A 13,156-nucleotide genomic window follows, 5' to 3' on the forward strand; every position below is an offset into this window, starting at 1 on the left:
ATTTCCCATCTCGCACTTTGATATTAAATACTTATGTTTTTATTCTGACAGGTCATCCGCCACGTCAAGGGAAATGCGGAGCTTACTGATAGCTTTGCCAATTTGATGACTGCTTCTTCCTCGCTTGGACGTGTGAGAGGTTTTCATGAAGGTATGACCTATGCTCATAGTAACCGCACATGTAAGGATCATCGGCATCATGGCCTTGACGCCAAGCAAGAACGTGCCATACGGATTAAAGAGCATGACGATTTGATCTTCCCACTTCAAAGTATGCTTCCGGAATTTGCTTCCGCCGCTGATGGCATACAACAATTGAAGAGCTATCTGGGGGATGAGTCTGAGGATGACTCTTCTGAGGACACTTCACCCAATGCTCCGGAAGATACAGCAGCCTAAATCCGTAGACTAGTGTAGGCTAGATTTAAATTCTTGTAACTATCCCTTTACGTATTTTGTAACCATCTTTTGATCATTAAATGGAAATGAACTTTTGTATCCTTTGTGAATATTCGACTGTTTAAAGAAAATATCCTTAGAAGATTTTATTTTTTTGAATTTTGAAACTTTTGAAAGTTAGATAATCATGATGACGTGGCGGAGAGAGAAACTTCTTGGGGGCAACTGACAAGACGTATATGAAGCCTTTGACAGTCTGTTTACAATTTCTTGAATCTCCCGCCTGAGGTTTAAGTCATCTGGCGGTCCGCGGTTTCTCTCTCCTCTGGCACTCCATCAGTCGCATTAATTGTGTTTAGTATAAATAGATCACTTGTGACTCCATTCATCTCTTATCACTTTCGAATTCTCCTTCTTTCAAATATTCAAGACTTGAACTTTCTGAGATTTCTCTATTCATCTTGTTTAAATGGCTGGAGAGAAAAAAGGTACCCCCACCATTCATGACGTCGTTGTACATCTCAAGAAGAAAGACTTTGATGACGTTGTCAACGTATATGGTCTGGCATCTGAATGGGAGCCAGAACGACCGGCGAAGGGTTCTGTTGCTACCAATCCACCACCGAAGAAGATGGCGGTGTACGTGGACCACTTCACGACCGGGAATTTCCGTATTTCGGTGACGAAATTCATCCAATCGATCTTGACAACATATGGGATTCATATATCTCAGATTCATCCTTTTGAGATGCTGAGGATTCGACACTTCGAATTCTGTTGTCAAGTTCGAGATTTTGAGCCCTCTGTCGGCATGTTTGCCGTTTTCTACAAAATGAGCTTCCGCGACGGATGGTATAGTTTTGCTTCCACCGGGAAGAATGTTATAGGTACGGAATGGATCCGTAGCCTACATGGCTGGAAGCCAAAGTTTTTCTGGATTAGGGGGGATGTTATCCCGTTCCCGATGACCCGTCGTAAGGCGGAAGAAGCCATGTCGGTGGTTCCGGCTGCTGCGTACTAGGGGCTTTCCTAGTTTACAGCCCTGACTGCAACTCCGACTCCTATGCGCCCAATCCATGAGGGGGCGATGGTGAGTGCGAAGATGAGTCGACTATGGCCGTTCCCAAAGTTGGAGCCCTACTACGAGAGGACTGACAAAAGTAAGTCTGATAGCACTCTTGCTTTTCTTTTAATCAAATGTCTAATCTCTGACTTTTATCGTTATTTGTGCAGGTGAGGGTTCTGCCTTCAATACTCTGTTAGACCAGGAAGAGGGAATGATGGTGTGCCGTCCCATTGATACAAGGGATGTGCCCTTTTTAGAGCGCACCAGTTCCAACTTCCTGTTTCCCACTGCGTTTCGCTCAGAACCAATAGTTTCCGAGGCGATGTACGCCCAATGTGAGGAATATGTTAAGGAATGCATCCAGAAATGTGAGGGCATTCTACAACCCGACCTGTGACTGCTATTACTTCCAGCGGAGTGATTGTACTCTTTTCATCCAGCGAATAGTCGTCACTCTGTGGAGAAAGTTTTCCAACTAATGCTAACAACGTTGTGGACTCAACTGCAGGTCTCACCCGCCAAAGAGCCACTACCAACCGGGCGGAGGGTCAAGACGATGTTGACCCTGCTGTGGGAAAGGACCGTCCCACACCTGATGATGCCACCACTGAGGGTGAGCATCAAGCTGCTGATGCGGAGGCTTCAAAGGTAGCTGGCAAGCGCAAGGTTAATCCTGCTAAAGCCGCTCCAAAAAAGAAGTCCAAGAAGGCAAAACCTGCTGTCTTGGAAGCGCGTATGAATCAGCTTGAAGCGTAGGACGCTTCCTTGGGTAAGTTAAATATTTCTCACATTTGTTAACTGTTATAAGTTATATATATTTCTACCAGCTGTTAACGTTTATTCAGTGGACCTGGATGACCTTACTAAAGGTGCTTCAGGTTTGAAAAGTTCAACTCCTCTTCCGCCACCACCATCTCCGCCTCCCAACACAGCCAAAGATCCAATCTTTGTGGCTAATTACTCTCCATTGAAGGACAAGGAGGTTGACAATACTGATCATGTCAGTATGTCACCTTCTTATAATGTTCATCATTTTAGAGATCGAGGAGGTGTGAACATGTTTCCCCATGCTCCTCAGACCTCTCCGGATCCTCAATAGGAGGATCCTACTCCGCATCGTCCACGTTGGTCTTTACGTCGAGACTCAACATTCCGCGACGTGGACTTATGTTTTAAATATCTGCGAGAGAGTCTTCCTCTCGCCGAGAAGGAGCGTCATCGTCGTCGTATTCGCCAAGAGTTATTGAACTCCAATTCTTATCATACGGCGAACACGATCTCCACCAGTCAAGAAATAACCCGGGACTGGTTGGCGAAGAATGAGGAGTGGGATGAGTTGGCGGCCTCTGCTTCCGATGCCAAGGCAGAAGCTCTCAAGGCCATTAATGAAGCCAAGAAGAGCAGTCAAGCGCTACAAGCGGAAAAAGTTTCTCGCGCCAATGCTGAGGAAGCCAAAGCTGTTCTTCAAAAGCAACTGGATGAACAAGCTGAGTTGATAAAAAATCTGCATGCTGAATTAGCGGCTAAGGAAGAGCGCTTGACTAATCTTGCTGCTAAAAACCGAGAGCAAGCCTTGGAGTGCGCCGGCCATAAGATGGAGCTTGTCCGGGCCAAGGCGGACCAGAAATGGCTGCTAGCGGAGGGAATTCCCAAGGTAAAAATCCTTTCCTTATTTGTAAATAATCTCAGTGTTTGAAGTTACTTATAACTATTTTAACAGGTCATCGCCGATGTCCGAGCGAGTGATGAACTTGGGAATTGCGTTGTTGTCCTCTTGAAGGCGTCCAAGCAAGCTGGCCGCCAACTAGGTTTCGAGGAAGGCTATAAGTTTGGTTCGACCTCCAAGCTTCCTGGGGAATACATTTTGGCTGGCAAAGATACTGCTGTCGTCCTCATCCACAAAACAAAGGATTTTGATTCTTTAAAATTTTCGCTGGCGGAGCAGATATCCGAGCTTGCTGATAAAGAGGACAACATGGAGCAACTAAAAGCTCTTCTTGACCTTGGTGAGGAGGATGAAGAAGATGCTAATGATGCGGAGGACGAAGGCGCGGACCACGAAAATGACGAACCATAGATTGTTTTTTCCTTTCCTTGTAATTAAACTCCCCATGTTTGTAATCCCTTTTGTATGAATAAAGAAGGCTTGTTTTTGCATCCGATACACTTTGTTTATTTTTCATAATATAAGTGTTTTGTAGGATCTTCTTTGTATGCCAATAAAGGATTATATAACAATACAAATCGTAAATTACTGAAATGAAAATTTCTATAAATGAGGCGTAAGCCGAATTACAAAAGATGAAATTACATAGTTTGTGACTATCTAATTAGGCACGCAGGCTAAAAATGAATAACATACTACATTTAACACTTCTTTAATTGGGCACCGTTCCAAGTTCTAGGGATCTCAGTCCCATCCAACTTTTATAACTTGTAGGCACCTTTAAATAAAATTTCTGAATTTTATAAGGTCCTTCCCAAGTTGGGGCCAACTTGCCCAGAGGATCTTGCCCGGAGGCTTCATTGTTACGGAAGACAAAGTCTCCCGCATCGAACTCACATCTTTGGACCCGCGAGTTATAATACTTTTGCAACTGGCGTTTGTAATTGTGCTCGCGAATCGATGCTAGTTCTCTCCTTTCCTCGAGGAGGTCAAGGTTCATCCGGAGTTCACGATCATTATCATCGATCAAAAGAACTCTGGCGGATGGAATCCCAATCTTGGCCGGAATCATGGCCTCTGTGCAGTAGGTTAGACTAAAGGGGGTCTCTAAATTGCTGGAATTCTTTTGGGTGCGAAAGGCCCATAGTACATGGGGCAATTCGTCCACCCAACCCGTCCGTTTAGTTCCTAACCTTGCTTTGATTCCTTCCTTGATGGTTCGGTTGGTTCTCTCAACCTGACCATTTGTTTGCGGATGGGCTATAGAGGTGAAGATTTGAGAAATGTGTAATTCTTTTAACCATTCTTGTAGCCCACTGTCCACGAACTGAGTTCCGTTATCGCTAATGAGTTCCAGAGGAAGGCCAAACCAGCATATTATGAATTCCCACATGAATTTCTTAACATTGGTTGTTGTTATGGAAGCAACCGGTTTGGCTTCCACCCACTTCGTGAAGTAGTCGATGGCTACTATCAAGAATTTGACGTGTCCCGGGGCCTCAATGAAAGGTCCCATTATGTCGATAGCCCATTTCTGGAACGGCCAAGCTGAAGTGACTGGAACGAGCTCGTTCTTTGGCTGCAGTGTGTTAGGAGCATGACGTTCGCATGAATCGCACTTTCTGATTTCATGCACAACGTCCAGGTGCATCCCCGACCAATAATATCCAGCATTCATCAATTTCGCTACAACCATGCGCAGGCCAGCGTGAAGACCACAGATGCCTTCATGAACTTCTTTGATTAAATAGTTCGCGTCCTCGGAATCCACACATCGAAGAAGTGGTCCGAGGAAGGAACGTCGGTATAAAACACCATCGTGTATCTGATAGTTCAAGGCTTTGTGCTTTATCTTCCAGACCGCGGATTTTCCCTCTAGGAGGGCTCCGGATGACAAGTATGCTATAATGGGTGTCTTCCTAGATTCCACTCCCGTTTGGATCACTAAAACTTGATGTTGCGGGATAGACGGGCGGTCCAATATTTCGATGCGGATGTCTTTGGCAAAGTGTTCGAAGTTTGTCGAAGCCAATTTACTAAGAGCACCTGCTAATTTGTTCTCTCTTCTTTTTATGTGTATGACCTTGCATGAGGAGAACTAAAGCGTCAAATCTTTCTCCTATGACACATATAAAGCCATTATGTCATTCTTTGCTTCATATGTGCCGTTGATCTGCCCCGCAATCAACATGGAATCTACGCGGTCTTCTAAATGTTTAACCCCAAGCTTTTTGGCTATCCGTAAGCCCGCCAAGAAAGCTTCATACTCTGCCTCGTTGTTAGTACTCTTGAAGTCTAACTTTATAGCGTATGTAAACTCATGGCCTTCGGGATTGACTAGCCTGAGGCCTACGCCAGATCCCTCACTGCTTGAAGCCCCGTCCGTGAACAAAGACCAAATCTGTCCTAGTTCCGGAGGCGCTTGGGGTTGTTGCTCAGTTAAACATTCCTTCTCTTTGTGCTGCGGGACTTCAGTGACGAAGTTCGCCAACACCTGCCCCTTGATTGTTGGTCTAGGTTTGTACTCTATCGCATGTTCACCTAGCTCGATGACCCACTTTGCCAATCATCCGAACAATTCTGGCTTACTGAGGACGTTCTTGAGCTTATATCCGGTCAAAACGTTGATGGGATGGCCCTGGAAGTACCTTCGGAGGCGTCAGGCATCATAAACCAATGCTAGGACAAGTTTTTCTAACATCGAATATCTTGTCTCTGGATTTGATAGTGTTCTGATGACGTAATAAATTGGTGTTTGAACATTTTTTCTATCTGTCAGGAGGACGGCCCCGATAGCAATGCCTGATGCGGACAGGTACATCGTTAAAGGTTCTCCCGCATATGGTGCTGTCAATGTGGGCAATTCCATCAAGCATTTCTTAACCTCCAAGAAAACTTCTTCCGCTTCCGCGGTCCATCTGAATGGTGCTTTCTTGAGGCAATTCCTTAGTGTTGAAACAAAAGGATAGGATTTGGCTGCATGATTCGCCAAAAAGCGATTCAAAGCAACCAAACGAACATTAAGTGTTTGAACTTCCTTGAGGGAGGAGGGAGAAGGCATGCGGGCTACAGCTTGGACTTTATCCGGATTAGCTTTGAAACCCGCGCCTGTGACAATTACTCCGAGGAATTTTCTTTCCTCCATCCCGAACGAACATTTAGCTGGGTTTAGCTTCATGTTGATGTTTTTCAAGGTTTCGAACGTCTCAACCACAAGGTTTCGATATCCTTTAGCATCTGATCTTCCTCAACACTTTTGATCACAAGGTCATCCATATAAACCTCCAAATTTCGACCAATTTGACCTTTAAACGCTAAGTCCATCAATCGTTGATTGTGGCTCCCGCATTCTTCAGTCCGAAAGGCATCATTTTGTAGCAAAAGGTGCATTGATCGGTACGAAATGCTGTTTTATCCTCATCGCCCGTAGCCATGCGGATCTGATGATAGCCTTTATAGGCATCCAGGAAGCATTTGAATTTGAATGGTGCTACAGCGTCAACCTTGAGGTCTATTTCTGGTAACGGATAACAGTCCTTGGGACACGCCTTGTTTAGATCCTTGAAATCTATACACATCCGCCATATCCCGTTACTTTTGGGGGCAATAACCGGATTGGCGACCCAGGTCTGATATTGAATTGGTCGGATGATTCCAGCCTGTAAGAGGTCTTGAACTTGCTCATTCATTTCTTTTGTTTGTTCCGGACCCATCTTACGTTGTTTTTGAACAATCGGTGTAAACATAGGGTTTACCCTTAATTTGTGCTCCGTAATTCTCCGCGGGACACCAGTCATGTCCGCGGGTTGCCATGCGAAGACATCAATGTTTTTTGATAGCAACTGTTTCAAGAAAGTTCGTACTATCTCAGAGATAGCAGGTCCAATTGTTACAGTTTGATCAGGAAATTTCTTGTTCAAAACCCATTTCTCCGGTTCGGTACTCAGAGAATGTTTTGGAATCTTGCTGGGTTTTGAGCTTTCTGTAGCGAAGCAATGTCGATTGACATGAATTATTGCTACGCCGGAGCTGGTTGGAACCCATACCGCGCCGTGAGCTATGGACGGATGAGCATTAAAGTCACCAATGGCTTCTCGTCCTAGGATGATGTCATGTTTTAACGTTGCTGGAAGAACTAAAAATTCAACCTCCTCAGTCCTTGAGTGAACTCCATCGCTCAGGGTGACCGGGAAAGAAATCACCCCACGCGGATGCATTATTTCCCCTCCAAATCCTGATACCGGAGAATGAATGGGTTTTAACCTTTCTTTATCTTCGTCATCCAGTTGCTCAAAGCACTGTTCGTACATGATGTCCGATGTACTTCCAGTGTCAAAGAACACATATTAAGAACGATAATGACAAAAAACGGCAGTGATAATTAGGGGGTTCTTGTTATTGGGACCTCCCTTGACTCGTGGAAAAATCACAGGTTCGTTTTTCCATTCCTCTTCATCAGATTCTCTTCTCTTTCCTCCCACCTTATGTCCGCCCTGGATCATATGGACGTTCAAGTCCTTGACTTATTTCTTAGATGGGCCCTGGTTGTCCCGCATAGGAGCTTTTCCAGTCCCAGGTATCCCATCCTTCACTAAATGTGTAAGTTTCCCGGATTTTATAGCCGCCTCAATTTCGCTCTTCAAAGCATTACATTCGTTCGTGTTATGACCGATGTCATTATGGAACGAACAATGTTTTTTGGTGTCGAGAAATGATCTTCTCGTGAGTGGCTGTGGTTTCCGGAAATTCACATTCTCAGTAGTGAGGATTTATGCGGGAGTCTTTGAAAGAGGAGTCCAGTTGTGAGGACCTCGATTCGAAGGTCCTGTTTTATTCTTATTGCCAATGAGAGATCTCGCATCAAACGGTTTTGATGCATCGGTATTCGGCTGAAGTCTTGACCAGACCAATTGGCCCCTTTGCCTGTTTATTGGGTCGTGGAGTTTGAAACTCAACTTTGAATTTTTGCTTCGAACTGTTATTCCCTAATATTTTTTCGGTGTTGGCAAATAACTTTGTTGCAGTCATAAGATCGTCCTATTCTTTTGGCATTCCATCCTTACCAGTGAGTGTGCGGATCATCTCGTCACATTTGAAATTCATGCGGAAGGCACCGCGAAACATGTCCTGGCTGATCCCACCAATATTCAAGCTTTCGTCATTGAACCTGGTAATAAAATCTTCTATGGATTCATTATCCCGGCAGACGACATCCAGAATTTCCGACTGGTCACGTGTGTGTTTTTTCTGCTCGCTGAACTGTTGTGAGAACTTCTTCACTAGGTCATCCCAACTAGAGATCTGACCATCAGGGAGTTTTTCGAACCATTCCCTCGTTGCCCCTGTTAGTGTTAACGTGAACATATGACACCAATAGGGGAGCGTCCATCCGCTCACACCACCTACCGCTACGAAGTTCTGCAGATGATCTCTTGGATCAATCATGCCATTGTATCTACCCACCGTTGTGGGAATCTTAGCATTGACAGGGAAGGGTGCTGTCGCAATACTAGCTAAAAATTTCGACTTCTCGGCAAAAGCTGTCGGACGGTATGGCTTGGTGAAATCTTCCTCAGCATCACTGTGATACTCGGTATGGCGGACGACGTCACGCGGACGACTGCTTCTTGCCCTCAAACTCGTCCTGCTATCACCCGTGTAGAAACTGTAGTCTCCGGGATGATAAGTTGAATCATAACTATCATATTCATCAAAGTAAGAAGGCATCCACATGTCCATGAGAGGACGAGGGCGTGACCTTTGTGGTTCAACAAATTCTTGTTCGGTTTGCTGACTGTAGCGGATCTGACTTCCCCTCACCGTTGGAGGAGGAGAAAGAGATCCCCGAGGAGATTCTTCGTAAGTCAGAGCACGAGCGTGAAGATGTGCATTTCGCACCCTACGTTCGTATTCCGTTCTCAGGCTCTGTTGTTGAGCTTGAAGCCATTCATCCGGGGAGAATTGTCCGCCGGATCTGGGATTATGACTATGAGATCTCGCCATATCAGAATCGCCGGAATCATCTTCCAGACCTAATACTGAACGAGTTTGGCGAGTCTCCCTCATGATTCGCCCAAGGCCCCCTAGATTAGAACCTTCTGGAGCCGTAACATGACCTACCTCAGGAGGAGTTGGTCCAGTTGGAGTTGGTCCAGAAGGAGCAACAACACGCTCAAGGATACGACCCCCAAGCATTGTATCAGTGGCTGGTGAACCTGCAGCTGTACTACGTGCAAATATATTGGAAGCAAAACCCTCAGGTGCTTCAGTATTAATGACACGTGATGTTTGTGCAGGAGTTCCCGTCGGCCCCTCAGGAAGTTTACTCATACTTTAAACGAACCGAAAAACCAACGAAGAAAAAATTGTGCAGTTCTAACACCAAAACGGATGACGCCAATGAAGAAACACGGATCCGATCCCCGGGTATGGGTCCTGGATCCAATGAGTACACAGGGTAAAATACGGATAACTACTAACACGGTATGAGTACAACCTCCCAAAGTCCAGTGACCGGAACCTGCAAAACATACACCGTGAGTCTCGTTACAGGAAGGACAAGAGGGGGGGTCTTCCTGTAACCACCCTCCGGGGTGAGAATCAGTATCGTTCGTAATGAAGAAAGTACTGAAGTATATAGAATGAGTGTAGTCAGAGTATAAGTGAATAAGAGTGGATGTGAATGAATGAATACCTCATATGGTTTGACGAGGTATTTATAGCCGAAGGATCAGGAAGATGATTGGGCCAACTGTCCTTTTCTAGAAGATCTTTGATAACTGCCTGGACGCGTGTCCTCTTATGATAGGTTGAGCTATACGTCCCATGTGCATGGGTATAACAACCTGGACACGCGTCGCCTAATAATAGGACAAATTGCACCTTGGCCATGTGCACGGTTATAACAACCTGGCCAGGTGTCCTTTGCTCATTGGCTGGTAGGTCACGTATTCTTCAAGTAACAATCGTGGTCATTCTTCTAGAGGATAGTTAATTGGTGACAACTGTCCCATTGGCATTGCTTTCCGGTCATTATGGCGGGCAAACGTCATGTCCTGCGGATGACTTCTGAGGGTGCCAGGATGCTTCCGCGTATGGTACGAGGACGTTCTTCCTCTACCGTGATATGCGGGTGATCCATATGTCCCGCGGGTGTTATGTGAGGTTTTTTAATTGTATTTAAGGGTATTTGAGTCTTTTTGTTACCCTACCTCTATATTTTTTTGAGATTTTTTAATTGAATTTATTGTAAGGATGTTAATAATGTAAATAGGATTTAATGATAAAAGAGTTTTACAAATAAATTGAGATGTTATAAACTGTTTTAATTGGTGAGAGTGTGAGACCCATGACGCACTTATTTTTTTTTACTATAATGTTGTTTCTTAATTATAAATATTTTTAAAAAAAAACAGGATATTAATTTTTAGCATATCCTTATTTTATAGGAATTTTCATGTCAAATATTTGATAAAATTAATTTTTAATTTAATTAGATGTTGTAACTCGTTTAATGGCTATTTGGGTTTGGTGAGACCCATATCCGTGAATTCGGGTCAAATGCATGAGAAACCTTCATTTAATTACAAATAAAACAATCTGATGACTCAAGAACAAGTAGAGAGCAATCAAAGAACTTTAAAATGTTTCGTTTATATATATTTAAGATTTTTGCATATTTGGGTCTCATGCATTGGTTGACTTATTGTTTTATGAGACTATTTAATGAATATTTATGAAATTTAATTGTATATCATCATTGATGTTTTTATTTTGATAGTAACCATACACTATGCTATCACGAGCAGGGCCGGCTCGGGCATAGGGCAATGTGGATGACCGGCCAGGAGATTTAATTTTTGAGGGCACAATTTTTTTATATATATATGTATTCTTATGAAAAAGAAATATGTATATTTGATGTTTAACTCTAATTGTACAATAACTAACTTGGTCGAGTGGCAGATAAGTTTCACTTCCAACCAATAGATTGTAGTATCTATCTAGTCTCACTTAAGACACTTTTAAGTTTATTTTTATACAAAAAATTATTTACACAATCTAAATCATAACAAAGTAAGCTTATTTAAAAATTTAATTGTTTAAACCAAACAAAAAACCATTTAAATAAGGTGTAAATTTTTTTTTTGCTTATATTATTTCGTTACTCATTAGAGTTTACGGGCCTTTTATTTCGGCTCGGCCAAGGCATAGAAATTCTCGGAGACGGCCCTGATCACGAGAAACATATCAACAATTATGTTTTTGCTAGAAAGTTTTCAAAATGGTCCAACAATTTCTTAGCTTGTATGAATTGCGAAATCACATTAACTCTCAAACAAGAAGTAAAAGTTGAGTGAAACAAAATGTTTACACATAAAACCGGAATGAAAGTGTTACAAGGATCAATGAGAGATGGTTTTTGTTTAATTCCACATTAACCGAAATCGATTGTCTGATTGATTATCCTTGTCTGGTTAACCGAATCAGCCAAAACCGACCTATGTGCACCTTTACCCGACGACAATAGTAGTAAATGTGGCGGCGTGTAGTCAATAGTCATGGACAACAATAATAGGAGTGGGACAGTGACTTAGGGATGAGCATGGGATGGTACCGGTACCGACTGGTACCGATCCCGATTTCCCGATCCCGAAAATTGAAAATTTTTGGTACCGGTACCAAAATATTCGGTTCGGTATCGGTACCGGTACCGAGGGTTAAAAATCGGGAAATACCGGTACCGTACTGTACCGTACCGATCCCGAAACTTAAAACTTTGGTACCAACGGTACCAAATTGATACCGATTTTCGGTATCAGTACCGGTACGGTACCGGTACCAATCGATATCGATACCAATTTTGCTCATCCCTACGTTAACTACATGGATATGTAGCAAATAGCAAGTACCGATGCTTTGTTAACCCAAACATGAAAGTTTATAGAAGTATTAATAAAAGGGTTGTTAATATACGACTTTTCAACCACAATTTTTTGTAGGTGACTAGGTGGTGAACTGTGATTGATGGTTACAAAAATGACTTTGAATTGTTGATTATTAATATTTCTAACATCAACATGTTTAGTAGGTAGACAAATAATTAAAAAATACATTTTTTTTATGGTTGGTGATTGTGATTGGTACTTTTTTCTTTTAATACTTGTTAATCATAAATCATGATGTTAGCAATTACGGAATAATCTCGAAAAATTGTAAGAATTAATGATCTATAACATTATGGGAACATATATAAATACATTATTAATATTTTAATATAATTTTTATTTAAGAAAGAAAAATAAAAAAGAACAACAGATATGTAGAAAATCAACGAGAGTACGAGACTAGAATATAATTATGTCTATTGAAAAAAAATAAACATATAGTTTACATGATTTGAAGATTTTAACCGACTGTGAATTAATTTACAGTCATTTTTGTCCAAACTAAGGTGATAATTTATGTCGGGTAGGTATGTTCATGGGCTAAACCGCTCGGTCTTATGAGCATAAGGAAACCGATATAGGTTTTGTAGTTTAGAATCGTCTTCAATAACTTCTTTGATTCGTGTATGACCACTAATTAAATTTTCTTGATGGTCTTCTCGAAATCTTAATTATATACTTTTGGAAAAAAATAATAATGGTGTCTTAATTAATTTGTATACTTTGAAATCTTAATTATATTTTTTTATAGTTAAACTTATAAAAAGTGATAAACATTATAAAAGTATTTGAAAATAAACTTTTAGCCCGAATAATTATAAGAATATTATATCATAGTGTACGAATACGGTTCGTATATCATATAAGTAGTTGTCTAGAAATACGTGGTGGTGTATCACTATCAAGCATCCTAACCCTAATAATAATAATAAACAATACTGTTAATTAATTAATTAAAAAAATTAAGCGCGTAAAGCGAGAAGAAATAAAATAAAAAAATTCCAAGCCATCTTTACTTGTCGATACTCATCAATCACACCCCAGATTCTTATTATTACTTTAAACAAACCCAACCTT

Source organism: Bidens hawaiensis, unplaced genomic scaffold, assembly GCF_021521415.1.
Source record: "Bidens hawaiensis isolate Kalapana, Puna unplaced genomic scaffold, B.hawaiensis_p1.1 tig00004618_1, whole genome shotgun sequence".
Lineage (NCBI taxonomy): Eukaryota > Viridiplantae > Streptophyta > Magnoliopsida > Asterales > Asteraceae > Bidens > Bidens hawaiensis.